The sequence below is a fragment of the Heteronotia binoei genome, chromosome 4, assembly GCF_032191835.1.
Source record: "Heteronotia binoei isolate CCM8104 ecotype False Entrance Well chromosome 4, APGP_CSIRO_Hbin_v1, whole genome shotgun sequence".
NCBI classification, from domain to species: Eukaryota; Metazoa; Chordata; class Lepidosauria; order Squamata; family Gekkonidae; genus Heteronotia; species Heteronotia binoei.
This window is the reverse complement of record NC_083226.1, coordinates 23,109,767-23,122,259: the sequence shown is the minus strand read 5'-3', so window position 1 is coordinate 23,122,259 and position 12,493 is coordinate 23,109,767. Positions and strand designations below refer to the sequence as shown.

At 47.1% G+C, this 12,493-nt stretch overlaps 1 protein-coding gene across 1 annotated transcript in view; it reads right to left on the bottom strand.

The window, feature by feature from the left end:
- LOC132570382 (transient receptor potential cation channel subfamily V member 6-like) overlaps positions 1–12,493 on the bottom strand; it is a 263,573-nt gene that overhangs the window by 167,172 nt on the left and 83,908 nt on the right. The gene's annotated exons all lie outside the window — the stretch shown is intronic.

Genomic DNA, 12,493 nt, shown 5'->3' with positions numbered 1-12,493 from the left:
AGGGGGTGAAGAAACCAAAGAAAGTCACAGGATCACTGGCTAGAAATTGAATAGCCACTAAACATGTAAGTGGGGGGGGGGGGGATAGATATGCAGGCTGCACTAAGGGGGTGGTGTGCATGTGCAACAGCTATGTGAATGCCCCAAAGGCGCCCCTGTGTGATATATGGGTGCATCATATGGGAGCATCTGATCAGAATTTGGCCACAAGTTTGGGCGGCACAAATCGGGACACCTCTGTGCACCCTAAACTGCCATCTGTACCCAGCCACTGTCTGTACAATACCACACCTCATTTTGGGCAGGAGCTCACAGGAGCAGAGCTCCAGAACCTCTACATTTGATTGTGCCATTTTTTTTCTTTAACCCCACCCCCCATGGCACAGAGTGGTAAAGCAGCAGTACTGCAGTACTGTGATCTGCTCGCAACCTGAGTTCAATCCCAGCAGAAGCTGGATTCAGGTAGCCGGCCCAAGGTTGACTCAGCTTTCCATCCTTCGAGGTCGGTAAAATGAGTTCCCAGCTTGCTGTGGGGAAAGTGTAGATGACTGGGGAAAGCAATGGCAACACCCCATAAAAAGCCTGCCGTGAAAACATTGTGAAAAGCAACGTCACCCCAGAGTCGGAAACAACTGGTGCTTGCACAGGGACCTTTCCTTTCCCCAAAAATACTTGCTTCTAGGCTCCTTTATTAAACTCCCTGTAAGAACTTGCTTTGACAAACTTTCTAATATTTCCTCCCACAAAAAAATATGGTAAAATCAGGGGTCGTTTTGTAGAAAAATAAGTAGTGGAGCTCATCCAGAGATTGTTATGTAGCTGCAATACTATTAATGGACAAGGAGTGGAACTCTCAGAAGGAGGAGGTGTAACTCTCAGAAAGGTTCAGGAGCTGTGCTCCTGTGAGCTCCACTGATCTGAGGCCTGGGTAAAATAACCAAAACCTATAAAGCAGACAGATGGAAATCTTCATCATGTCACTGTGGCCACATAAGAGAAAGTAATTTTAAAAGTATGACGGGAGTAAGGTTTTATTATGACAATTCTAATTCAAGAAGCATTTAAGTAGGATGCTGAACTGATATAATTTAGTACACCTGACAATAGGCCATGTTTGTGAGGCAGAATTTGTCGCTTTAGTCCCTACTGTTAACTCTGTAATTTTAGATCTTATATATTTTAAACTGTTGATTATCTTTTTATGACGTAACCCACCCTGAGCCTCTTACGGGATGGGCAGACTAAAACTCAAATAAAATAAATAAATAAATACAGCTTCCAGTGATGTCAGGAGTGTGTGGCGTATGCAAATGAGTGGTGCAAATGAGCTCCGGCACCTCTTTTTCTAAGACATGACCCCTGACAGCACCTGTAGAGATGCTACAGCTGTGAACTGCAGAAGATGGGGATTGACAGCAAAGGGATCCATCACTGCCTTCTTCCTGAGACATCTGGCCAGCCCTGGTCTGCTCTAGGAGTTCATTTCATTTTTCGTTCAGTAGGTTATCAGCCCCCTGGCCAGCCCTGGTCTGCTCTAGGAGTTCATTTCATTTTTCGTTCAGTAGGTTATCAGCCCCTCCCTGGGTCACACAAAGGTGAGGGACGGGTGAAGGATACATTTGCTCTGCAACGGCTTTGTTTCTCCTGCAGCTCAGGTGTTTCTATTGCCCAATCTTCCCCTCCCCCAAGGAATGCACCAGAAAGACCAATTTTTAAAACTACTCATCCTTACATGCATTTTTTGAATACATGCATGGAAAGAGCTCAAAAGATTGTCAGTTTTGAATGTTTCCCCACATCCCTGATTCGCCAAAAGACCATCACAAAATACCTCGGGGGGTACAAAGGAGGAAAAGATCACTTGGCCAGCACTGGAGAAGAAGGGTTGCTTTTGTCTAAGGTGCCCACTCTCTTTTGGATGCCTGCAGCGGTGCACAGGTTTTCTGAGATTCTTCAGGACTCCGGTTCAAGATCGGCAACAAGATGGAGGACACTAGTGACTCACCCATGAAAACATCAGTAAAAAAGTTAAAGTAGTCCCCTGTGCAAGCAGCAGTCATTTCTGACTCTGGGGTGATGTCACATCACAATGTTTTCACAGCAGACTTTTTTATGAGGTGTTTTGCCATTGCCTTCCCCAGTCATCTACACTTCCCCCCCCCCCCCCAGCGATCTGGGTACTCATTTTACCAACCTGGGAAGGATGGAAGGCTGCGCCAACCTTGAACCGGTTACCTGAACCCAGCTTCCACTGGGATCGAACTCAGATCATGAGCAGAGCTTGGACTGCAGTACTGCAGCTTTACCACTCTTCGCCACGGGGCTGTTGAAAATGTCTGTAACCAGCTCCTATCCGACTGCCCTTATGAGGAAGGAGAAGTTTGGACAGAGTGAGTTCACTTTCCCCCTAACCTTGCAAATCTGGTTTTGGCAGAAGCCTTATAGGGCGAAAAGCAACTTGGGGGAGTAATTGCAAGTGAAGGGGAGAATTAAGCAACCCTCTCCCCCCCACCCCCCATCACCTCTGCATTCCAAAAAGAACTTTTCTTCAGCACTGCTTTTGAGATCTTTTCTCCACGTGAAGACAGCTATGGTACAATCTTACGTCAGAATCAGTGGTTGCCAGCGCATTGCAACATGCTCTCACACCCCTCTGTGGTGACCCAGAAAGCTGTTTTCTGTAATTATATAAATGCAAACACATTACATGGCAGAACTGTTAAGCACGAAAGCACCGTCTCACGTAACTACACCTGTACAGTTCGACAGGGAACATTTTTTTGTGGGTCGAGAAAATGACTTCTTACTCACCCTGGCCTATATATAGCCCAGTCAAGCCCGATCTTGTCAGCCCTTGGAAGCTAAGCACAGCCAACCCCAGCAGGGAGACCTCTGAAGGAATACCAGGACTGGGGCGCAAAGGCAAGCAATGCAAGCTGGGAAACGTCCTAGCACCACTAGGGGTCACCAGAAATCACCATGACTTCCAGGCATCCAAGCTCATACATATGCATAAACACCAGGGCTTTGGGGGTAGAAAAAGCCTGGGACCACAGAGGTTTACAACCAGGAAATGACAAGAAAATACTCTCAGTGTACAAAACAATATCAAAATATTATTAAAGTGATTCCTTCTTTGCAATACAATATTACAATGACTACAATACAGATTTACAGTGACAAAAATACCATCCTGAGCACACAACTCCGCTACTGTCCATAAAATAATTTATGCAGTATTCACTCAATGCAGTCCAACAATGATACCAGAACCGGTCCAATCTCGTTTCGGATCTAGATAATCCTTCTTCTGGGACCGTCCTTTTTGCTTATAGGTGCAGTAGTTTGGTGGTGCCTTAATTCATTACAATTCACTGTATTCCAGGCTTTCTCGAATTTATTTTCCTATTTGGAACGCCACTGCCATTTTCCATCTGCCAGCCATTAGTTGTGACTATTTTGATATTGTTTTGTACACGGAGAGTATTTTATTGTCATTTTCTGGTAGAAAAAAGCCCAGCAGGAACTCATTCGCATATTAGGCCACACACCCGAACACCAAGCCAGCCAGAACTGCATTCCTGCTAAAAAAAGAACTGTCCATTCCTGCTAAAAAAAGAACTGTCCATTCCTGCTAAAAAAAGAGAGGCCATGATAAACATATACAAAAATACTTTTTTAAAAAAAAGAAAATGTCTTCTTTCTCATCTTGAATAGTAGTGTAGATCAGTTGTTTAACTTTGAGGGGGCAATCCACTGCAAACTTCCCTGGAAATGAGTTCCTTTGAAATCAGTGGGATATGCATTCTCATATTTAGAAAAGGGATGCTACTGAAGCAGAAAGTTCTTGGAGCTAAAGAATATGGCAGTATTAGCACAATCATGGCTGCAAGGTAAGATTTTTTTATTTTGGTGGACTATGATATGGGCATCCCAGAGATGAAACACACCCACACACATGATAAAGTGCAATCCACCTCAGACAATAAAAGTCAGCTTCCTGCAGGGCCAAATGTATCGATTTTTGAAGGGGGGGGGCAAAGCTAAAAAATTGGCACTTCCCGCTTCCCTCTCACCATGAAGATCTACTTATTTTTGGAGGGGAAAGGGGGTGCTGGTGGCACCCCCCCTTGCTTTGGTGCCTGGGGCAGCTGCCCCCTCTGCCCCGCCCCCCCAGCTTCATGGGTGATGTTGTTGGTTTTATGGGATTAACTGACTGGCTTACCATTAGGGTTGCCAAGTCCAATTTAAGAAATATCTGGGGACTTTGGGGGTGGAGCCAGGAGACATTGGGGTGCAGCCAAGATCAAGGCTGTGACATGCATAATTGAACTCCAAAGGGAGTTCTGGCCATCACTTTTAAAGGGACAGCACACCTTTTCAATGTCTTCCTTCCATAGGAAATAATGAAGGATAGGGGCACCTTCTTTTAAGGCTCATAGAATTGGACCCCCTGGTCCAATCGTTTCAAAACTTGGGGGATATTTTGGGGAGAGGCACTAGATGCTGTACTGAAAATTTGGTGCCTCTACCTCAAAAAACAGCCCCCCAGAGCCCCAGATACCCGTGGATCAATTCTCCATTATTTTCTATGGGAATAAATCTCTATAGGGAATAATAGAGTTCCCAGCAGACATTTCCCTCCCCTCCCCCCGCTTTCTGACGACCCTGAAGTGGGCGGAGGGTCTGCAAACTGGGGGATCCCCTGCCCCCACCTGGGGATTGGTAACCCTACTTCCCATACTGGACCCCGGGAATTATTATTTAGCGACAATGCTGAGAATTCTAGTTCTGCTATCCTCGCAGAACTACACTTCCCATGGTTCTCTGAGGTGAGAGAAATAACATGAAACCAGTTTAAGCCTTTCTTTAAGGTGTGCCGTTAACTTGCCTGTTAATTGTCCTGAGAACAATGTGGTTGGATGTCAGTGTGAAAGGACAGATTTTTTCAGTCAAACAATTTCTGTGACTGGTACAGACAATGCTTTACTTTTACAATATCCCTCAGTGTCATTTACATTTACACATAGGATTGCAGTGAGATAACGGCTTAAAGAAATAGCTGCAGGTTTTGTCCACTTTAGAAAGTTTTCTTGTTTCTACTGCCTTAGGAAGCACCTAAGACTACCTAAGACAGAGGAATGAATTCAATTAGGGTTGCCAACTTCCAGGTGGTAAAAAACCAAAACCTAGGTTTCTATGGTCAGCCAGACTAAAAAACCCTCACAAATAATGTGAAAACATAAAGATATATTCAGTCTACAAAATGTTATATCTTATGAATGAAATTGCAATAGAAAAGGTATCTTAACCCACATACAAAGGCATCCCCTCACAGAAATCTCAGGGTTTTTTTCTCCCCACTTCTATCTAGGGTGGCCATAATGTCTGAAGGCCAGCCAGGGACACCTTTGGGGGGGGGGGGAAGGTAGGGGTGCGCCGAAGCAGCCTGTCACTAATAACACAGGTCGAGATGCAGGACAGGAACCCGGAAGTGACCGACAGGCTGCTTCAGCGGGCCGCTGCGCCGGCCCCCTGGGCCCCACAACGATGGGACCGATGCCACAGGGACGGGCTCGAAACACTCTATAACCCCTCAAAAGAACAGCAGTCTAGCTCGCTTCCCCCGAGCCCTGCTGCCATAAGCCTCAAGGGGGCTCATTTTGCGGCATCTCCCGGCGGGAGGGTGGCACCCGCACGGGACACATATCAAATGAAAGAGGGGGCGCAGGGCTATCAGAAACAGCCGGCGGAGGGAGTCGGGAGACCACCCCACTGGGGGATCCACACCCCGAAAGTGATGAAGGTGGCGCAGATAGAGCCAACAGAGCAAACAGGACAAAATAAATAGGCTGCATTATGCAGCACAGTTGAGAAAGTGCCTTATCCCATATACTGATGAAGTAAATACAGGATTTGAGAACAAAATTGCACCAGAAGACACAAACACAAAGCTCCCTTACACTGAATCAGTGCTTGGGTCCACCAAAGTCAGTATTGTCTACTCCAGGGGTGGCCAGAGTTGCTTAACAAAAGAGCAACACAGAATAAAGGTCAGATGTTTGAGAGCCGCAAGACATGAACATCGGATATTTGAGAGCCACGGAAGGAAGGAAGGAAGGAAGGAAGGAAGGAAGGAAGGAAGGAAGGAAGGAAGGAAGGAAGGAAGGAGGGAGGGAGGGAGGAAGGAGGGAGGGAGGGAGGGAAGGGAGGAGGGAGGGAGGGAAGGAGGGAGGAAGGAAGAAAGGAAGGAAGGAGGGAGGAGGGAGGGAAGGAAGGGAGGAGGGAAGGAGGGGAGGGAGGAAGGAGGGAGGGAGGGAAGGAAGGGAGGATGGAGGGAGGGAAGGAGGGAAGGAAGGAAGGAAGGAAGGAAGGAAGGAAGGAAGGAGGGAGGGAGGGAGGGAGGGAGGGAGGGAGGGAAGGAGGGAAGGAAGGAAGGAAGAAAGGAAGGGAGGAGGGAGGGAAGGAGGGAAGGAAGAAAGGAAGAAAGGAAGTAGGGAGGGAGGAGGAGGGAGGGAAGGAGGGAAGGAGGGAGGAAGGAAGGAGGTGAGGGAGGAAGAAAGGAAGGAAGGAGGGAGGGAGGGAAGGAAGGGAGGAGGGAGGGAGGGAAGGAAGGAGGGAGGGAGGAAGGAAGAAAGGAAGGAAGGAAGGAGGGAGGAAGGGAGGAGGAAGGGAAGGAAGGGAGGAGGGAAGGGAAGGAAGGAAGGAAGGCCGCCCCCTCCCGCCAGCCGCCCCCACCCCTGCTGGCGGCGGCTGCGGAGGCCGGGAAGGGCCTCCGCTGGTCTCTGGAGGGCCTCCAGGGACCAGCGCCGGCCTACTCCGCCGCCTCCCCGGCCTCCTCCTGAAGTGTAGGGCCCGCGCACGGGGCCCTGCGGCGGTGGCGGAGGCTGGGGAGGCGGCGGAGAGGCCGGCGCTGGTTGCTGGAGGCCCTCCAGCGACCAGTGCCGGCCTCTCCGCCGCTCCCCCGGCCTCCGCCACCCACCGCCGGGCCCCGCGCGCGGGTGGGGAAGGCGGCGAGTGAGGGAGGGAGCGTCCCTGCGCACGCACAGGGACGCTCCCTCCTTCACTCGACGCCTTCCCCGCCGGCCCGCGCGGCCCACCGGCTCTCTGGCTGGCTAAACCGGGACCTCTAATGTCCCGGTATAGCCAGCCCGTGAGGCGGGAATAGGGGGCCAGAACCGGGACTTTCCGGGTGCCCGGGACGGTCTGGCCACCCTACTTCTATCTGTGATTCTCATTTGGGTTGCTTTAACTTCCAGAAGAAGAAGATCGTAAATTTATACCCTGTCCTTTTTGAATCAGTCTCAGAATGGCTTACAATCTCCTTTTATCTTCCTCCCCCACAACAGACACCCTGTGAGGTAGGTGGAACAGAGAGAGCTCTGACAGAAGCTACCCTTTCAAGGACAAGCTCTGCGAGAGCTATGGCTGACCCAAGGCCATTCCAGCAGCTGCAAGTGGAGGAGTGGGGAATCAAACCCGGTTCTCCCAGATAAGAGTCCGCACACCAAACCACTACATCAAACTGCCTCCAGGTGATGGCTGGAGATCTCCTGGGATCAAAACTAATCTCCAGGTGATAGAAATCAGTTCACCTGGAGAAAATGTCCACTTAGGTGTTGGAAGTGAAGAAATTTGTGCTATCTCTTGCCTCAGAGTACAGAGGAAGACTACAAGAGAATCAGAGAGATAGACAGGCTAGGATCCTGAACATCCTTCCCTTCTCTCTCTCTGATGTTATCCCTTTGAACTATAGATGGCTACTTTTAGGGAAATTTTCCTTCCTGCTGGCTTCTCTCTTGCTCTCCACACAATCGGTGCATTCACACACACTAAATAACATGCTTTGCAACTGGATTTTTACTATGCAAGAATGGCAAAATCCACTTGCAAACAGCTGCCGTGTGAAAACACCCAAAGCCACACCTCCCCATCTAGACAACGTGAGAGCAGGACGTGTTCCTGTTTCTCCATTCATCTTGGGTAATTAGTCTAGATTAGAATCCTATCTGTTCAATATCCTGTCTGGAATGGAGTTCCTTAAATAAAAGGACTCATATTAGTTTGTCACTATAAAGAGGCTCTGTGTGTAAATTTGTTATCTATAGCACACACACTCCAGATGGGCTCTACCGCATTATAAGCCTTGTGCTCTCTGCTACCCATATCATCCAACATTAGGAAGGTGGACACTATGGCATTGTTCCTCACTGAAGTCCTTTTCCCCCACCCCAAGCCCCGCCCTCCTCTGGCTCCACCCCCCAAATCTCCAGATATGTCCCAACCTGGAGCTGACAGCCCTAATTCAACCCTGGCATTCTGAAGACTTGTTTATGAACACCGAGTGAAAATTTCCTCCCTCCCAAAGCAGCCTACCCTTGATCCCTATATTGTTTTGGGGCTCTGCTGACCCCTAAGAGCAGGTTTCATGGAAGTCGGGAAGTTCCCACTCCATGAACGGTCGGATACATGCCAATGGCTGTCATTCATCAGCCAGTACCAGAAATTTTGACCATCTGACTACCTGGGGAAGGTGGGGGAAGATGAAAGTTCTTTAAGGTTTCTGCCAAGTTCTGTCTACCCAGAGATGGAAATTATGCGATAGCCTTACGCGACTCTTGGCCTTTGTGTTGTCACATCACCCATATTGACCAGGGGCTAGAATAGTATTGCCACACCTAGTCCCAACAGAGCTCGTAATGCTGCCTCAAAGAAGACCCAGTCTGCAGTCATCCTCATCTTGCTACATCTAAGGGAGATCACACTCATCACGTCGCTGTATCATTCTCAGATTAAATCAATTGTATCATATTTTTATGAACTGTTCATTTTACACAAACACAGAGTGAATTTGCCTCATTTGGGGCAGGAGCTCACAGAAGCGGACCTCCGGAACCTCTAAATTTTATTGTGCTCTTTCTTTCTTACCCCCCCCCCCTCCAAAAAAGCCTTGCTTTTGGGCTCCATTGTTCAACCCCGCCTGTGAGAATTTTGGTGAACTCTAAGATTTGACTTTCTAATATTTTCTTCCTACAAAAAAAATGGTAAAATAATCAAAACCTATAAAACAGACAGATGGATATCTTCATCATGCCACTGTGACCACAAAGGAGAAATTTAAAAAGTATGATAGGAGTAAGATTTTATTAGGACAATTCTAATCCAAGCAGCATTTTCAGGTAGATGCTGAACTGATATAATTTAGTACACCTTCAGGTGATGTCAGGTGTCAATAAGCTCTAGCACATCTTTTTCGACTAAATGACCCCCCAGTTTTGACCAAATATTCCTTGAGGCTATACTATCATTTGAAAGAAATTTGGAGTGACTCATGTTCTATAGACTTTCATAGTGCCTATTACTAACGAATATCTTGCATGGATCCTTGTGGAATTTGGCTGTAACTTTGTCTTCGTGTATACATAATAGTTCAATAAAGAAGGTGACTGAAACAAGATTGCCATTACACATGAGATTTCTCATGTGGTTCTTATTATCTTTCGAGACATATTGACCCTTCTTGCCTTTCGAAACATAATTTGCATTTAACTGATTTTTGAAGATGTGATGAACTGCCATTTTGTGTCTCTTTAGCTTTTGCTTTATGGATTAGATTCTTTGATGTTCTGTCGAATCGAATTCTTTGATGGTATATTGTATTTGCATTCTTTGACAACATGTTTGTTTATTATTAATAATGCACACTTTGTATCAATCATATTGCACTTTAATTATTGAGCGTCCCATTACAGTATATAGACAGAGCCCCGTGGTGCAGAGTGGTAAGCTGCAGTACTGCAGTCCAAGCTCTGCTCACGAGTTCAATCCTGGTGGAAGCTGGGTTCAGGTAGCCGGCTCAAGGTTGACTCAGCCTTCCATCCTTCCGAGGTAAATAAAATAAGTACCCAGTTTGCTGGGGGGGGAAGTGTAGATGACTGGGGAAGGCAATGGCAAACCACTCTTTAAAAAGTCTGCCATGAAAACATTTTGATGTTATATCACCCCAGAGTCAGAAACGACTGATGCTTGCGCAGGGGAGTACCTTTAGCTTAATTACAGTATATATACTTATGTATAGTTGGATTAACAGTAATAGCAGAAGACCATTCCTGCAGTCCACAAAGCTATGGATTATCAAGACTCGACTGATGATACCCGAATGAGAAATTGTGAGTCACCTCTTGTGATTGCTCAGAATTTGTGGAAGAAGGGATCATATTGACAGCCGCCATTAGCACTTGAGGGCATTTTCCACTTTAAACATTTGGTGTCACTGAGTTGCTGCAGACAGACAACAAAGACACGTTCCACAGTCACCCTTATTCCCCTTCGGCGCTACCCTCAACAGCCTTGAAATGCTTTTCAGGTTCAATCAAATACCGCTGAGGGGTGGTACGTGCTTGAAAATGGCAGGAGATGAACATTTCCAACACAAGAAAGCACAGAATGGCTGAACTGGGACAACCTCTGCAGTTCTTCAAGCCACGTCTCAGGTAACTTGGGGGCTCCGACACATAAAATGACAATCACATGCCCCAGTCCCACCACAAAATGCCAAGTGAAGCTTGGGCAGCCTCAGTTTGCCTTGGGAGTGTGCTGGGAAAGGAGAGAGTGTTTAACCCTTCATCCTCCACTCAGTTTCACTGTTCGAAACCAGGCTTCCCGTTCTGCTCTTAGGAGTTTAAAGGAGCAAAGACACGTCCTTTGAAAACATACATTTTCCTTTTGAGATGCCAATGACAAAACAGGGAGCTTCTTTTGATTCAGCCTCTCCACAGGGCCCTGAAGCAAACTGAGGCTGCCGTAGTCAGCAACTTGCAGTTTATTGACAAAACAATAGCTGTGATAGTTATCTGAGTTCACCTCGAAGAATGTTTGGTTGTCCAGATCCATTTACTTCTGAAGACACGTTGTCCACCTCCTCTGTCTCTCTGGGTTCTGATATTATACTGACCACATTAGGAACCAAATGGGGATAGATTAACCAAAATGTTCAATAAGTTTAAGGTAGGTGACTCTGAAAAGATGCAAACATGCAGACCATATGGCGGGGTCTGTAGGTGCGTTAGGGTTGCCAACTCTGGATTGGGAAATACCTGGAGATTTGGGGGGTGGAACCTAGGGAGGGAGGATTTGGGGAGGGGAGGGATCTCAGTGAGATGTAATGCCATAGAGACCACCCAGGGAAACTATGTTATCTGGAAATCAGTTATAATTCAAGGAGATCTCTAGCCCCACCTGGAGGCTGGCAATCCATGTGTGTGTGAGAGAGGGTGTTTTTACACTGACAGTTTGTGACTCTCTATCACCGCATTGGAAACTTACCTTTTACATTACTTAATGTTCTCACAGCTGTTTTGCATCGTTGCTGCCGGAAGGATCTACATTTGTTTAGGTGAGATGAGTTCCGGTGCTGCTGCTGTAACGTTTTTCTCCACACTAGTTTTGATCTGGTCATTTCTCTACAAGCGTTTCAAACTTGTATTGTAGAAGCTTTCATGCGTTTTAAAAGACTCCTCCAAAAGCCACAAGGTGCAGTAATTTGCATGGGAACTGACAGCACTTGAAATTTTTACATATCATTGCTTGCCTCATCTTGTAATTTAAATGTGTATTGTTTTTGCAGTGTTGACACGATTTCCAAGCAATCGTATACATTTAACTAAGCACTGGTATTCCGTCTGCCCTCTGATCAGAGACACCCCCCCCCCCAAAAAAAATTTCAGCAGGAAATATAGATGTTTGGCTACGAAAAATAAGCGCAGCAAATCCACCAATGTAAAAGGAAAATAATTAAAGCAGAACGGCGGCAGGTGATTTGAAGACTCTAAAACTCTGGATCAAACTGAATGTAAAAACACCCAGGGAGGGCGGGAAAGGGGAGATGAAGAAAGAGAGGGTGGTTTCACACTATGAAATTGATGCAATTTTATCCTGTCAGGAAAAAAACCTACGTGAGTTTGATCCATTTCTGGGCTATCAGACAGCCGTCGTTGAAGCGGCAAGATCCCAGCAGTGCTCTGTGGTTGCCCATTCACACTGCTAGTGCAGCTTAACCATGACCCACTGCGGAAAGGGTTGGATTTTTTTAAGTCCTCTGTGTGTGTGCTCAGGCAGAGAAGTACACAAGTGCACCTCAGAGAGGGATTGGAGGGGGAAAAACCCAACAGTGCGATCACACAGTTCTTCTGCTTATGAGTCGCGCCTGGGCATTCAGAGAGCAGCCAATTATGTGACCTAGATGCAATTCAGGGGGAAACTACCAGGAAGATCTAGGTGGCTTTTCAATCCAGATAGGAAGCGTCTGGAGACAGGGTGAGAGCAGGTGCGGCTCGGAGGGCAGATGTGTTCGTGTGATCCTGCGCTTTTAATCCAAATGGGTGGCGGGGGTAGTTCAGGCCAAATCTCTTGTGTGAAACCACCGAGAGAAAGAGAGAGATAGGGGGAGGGAGGGAGAGTGAGAGATTACTGGTATGGATGCCAGCCTCCAGGT